The following is a 3,095-nucleotide window of genomic DNA, read 5'->3' on the forward strand; positions in this document are numbered from 1 at the left end:
TTTTGTTGTGACAATGCTTACTAGATATATTTTCCTTGTTCCCGTACTCACTGGATGTACATATGTCATTGTGACAATGCTTACTAGATATATTTCCTTGTATTACTCACTGGATGTTGCATATTTTGTTGGAATGCTTACTAGATATATTTTCTTGTAACAATGCTCACTGGATGTTGCATATTTCTTTTGCAACCATACTCACTAGACGTAACTATTTCCTTGTAACCATGCTCACTGGGGATTAATATTTTCCTTGTAATAGTGCTAACTGGATATACACATTTTCTTGTTTTCCCATACTCACTGGATGTTACATATTTTTGTTCTAACAATACTAACTATATATATATTTCCTTGTTCCCATACTGGATGTACATATTTTTGTTTAACAATACTTACTGGATATATTTCCTTGTTCCCATACTGGATGCATGTTTTGTTTAGAACAATACTTACTAGATATATTTTTCTTGTAACCATACTCACTGGATATTGCATATTTTTGCTGTAACAATGCTTACTAGATATATTTCCTAGATCCCATACTCAATGTACATATTTCGTTGTAACAATGCTTACTAGATATATTTCCTTCTTCTCTGTACTGGATGTACATATTTTGTTGTAACAATACTTACTAGATATATTTTCTTGTAACCATACTCACTGGATGTTACATGTTTTTTTTGTTGTAACAATGCTTACTGGATATATTTCCTTGTTCCCATACTGGATGTACATATTTTGTTTAAACACAATACTTACTAGATATATTTCCTTGTTCCATACTGGATGTACATATTTTGTTTGTAACAAAATGCTTACTGGATATATTTCCTTGTTCCCATACTCACTGGATGTACGTATTTTGTTTGTAACAATGCTTACTAGATATATTTCCTTGTTCCCCATACTCACTGGATGTTTTAATATTTTTTGCTGTAACAATACTTACTGGATATGTTTTCCTTGTTCCCATACTCGCTGGATGTTTCACATTTGGTTGTAACAATGCTTACTAGATATGTTTCCTTGTAACCATACTCACTGGATGTACATATTTTGTTGTAATGACAATGCTTACTCGATATATTTTCCTTGTAACCATACTCACTGGATATGTACATATTTTTTAGTAACAATGCTTACTGGATATATTTTCTTTGTAACCATGCTCACTGGATGTTGCATATTTCTTTGCAACCATACTCACTGGATATGTTGCATATTTTGTTTGTAACAATGCTGCTTACTATATATATTTTCCTGGTTCCCATACTCACTGGATGTTTGCATATTCGTTGTAAACAATGCTTACTGGATATATTTTCCTTTGGCCATACTCACTGGATATTACATATTTTGTTGTAACAATGCTTACTAGATATATTTCCTTGTAACCATACTCACTGGATATGTAGTATATTTTGTTGTAACAATGCTTACTATATATATTCCCTTGGCTCCCATACTCAATGTACATATTTTTGTTGTAACAATGCTTACTGGATATATTTCCTTTATTCCCATACTGGATGTACATGTTTGTTGTAACAATGCTTACTGGATATATTTCCTTGTAACCATACTCACTGGATGTACATGTATTTTGTTGTAACAATGCTTACTAGATATGTTTCCTTGTTTCCCCATACTGGATGTACATATTTTGCTGTAACAATGCTTACTGATATATTTCCTTGTTCCCATACTCACTGGATGTACATATAGCATTGTAACAATACTTACTGGATATATTTCCTTGTAACCATACTCACTGGATGTACATATTTTGCTTAACAATACTTACTGGATATATTTTCTTGTAACCATGCTCACTGGATGTGCATGTTCTTTGCAACCATACTCACTGGACTATATTTCCTTGTAACCATACTCACTGGGGTAAATATTTCCTAATGATATAACTGGATGTACGCCTTTTCAGGGACTCACTGGATATACATATTTTGTTTGTAACATTACTTACTATATATATTTTTCCGTTTCCCATATGCTGGATACATATTCGTTGTATACTAGATATATTTCCTTGTTCCCATACTGGATGTACATATTTTGTTTCTAACAATGCTTACTAGATATATTTCCTTGTAACCATACTCACTGGATGTACATATTTCGTTGTAACAATGCTTACTAGATATATTTCCTTGTTCCCATGCTCACTGGATGTTGCATATTTGTGTTGTAGTAAAATGCACTACTGGATATATTTCCTTGCTCACCCACTGGATGTACGTATTTTTGTTGTAACAAATTAGCATACTCATAATTTGTTTCAATGTTCCCCATACTGGATATGTGCATGTTTTGTTGTAACAATGACAACATATTTCCTTGTTCCCATACTGGATATTACATTTTTTTGTTGTAACAATGCTTACTAGATATATTTCCTTGTATACTCACTGGATGTACATATTTTTTGGTTGTAACAATGCTTACTAGATATATTTCCTTGTAACCCATACTGGATGTTACATATTTTTATGTATGTAACAATGCTTACTAGATATATTTCCTGTTCCCCATACTCACTGGATGTACGCATATTTTTGTTAATAACAATGTACTTACTGGATATATTTCCTTGTTCACCATGCTCACTGGATGTACATATTTTGTTTGTAACAATGCTTACTAGATATGTTTCCTTGTAACCATACTCACTGGATGTACATATTTTGCTGTAACAATGCTTACTCGATATATTTCCTTGTAACCATACTCACTGGATGTACATATCGTTGTATTTGCTTGCTAGATATATTTTCAATGCCATACTCACTGGATGTGCATATTTCATTGTGAACCAATGCTCACTGGATGTGCATGTTTTTTTCATTTGTAACAATGCTTACTGGATATATATTTCCTTGTAACATTGCTCACTGGATGTTGCATATTTCAGTTGTAACAATGCTTACTGTAATTTTCCACTTACTGGATATATTTCCTTTACTAGATATATTTCCTTGTGACATACTCACTGGATGTACATGTTTTGTTGTAACAATGCTTACTATGATATGTTCCCTTGTTCCATACTCACTGGATAACATATATTT

The sequence above is a fragment of the Tachypleus tridentatus genome, chromosome 7 (assembly GCF_004210375.1).
Source record: "Tachypleus tridentatus isolate NWPU-2018 chromosome 7, ASM421037v1, whole genome shotgun sequence".
Lineage (NCBI taxonomy): Eukaryota > Metazoa > Arthropoda > Merostomata > Xiphosura > Limulidae > Tachypleus > Tachypleus tridentatus.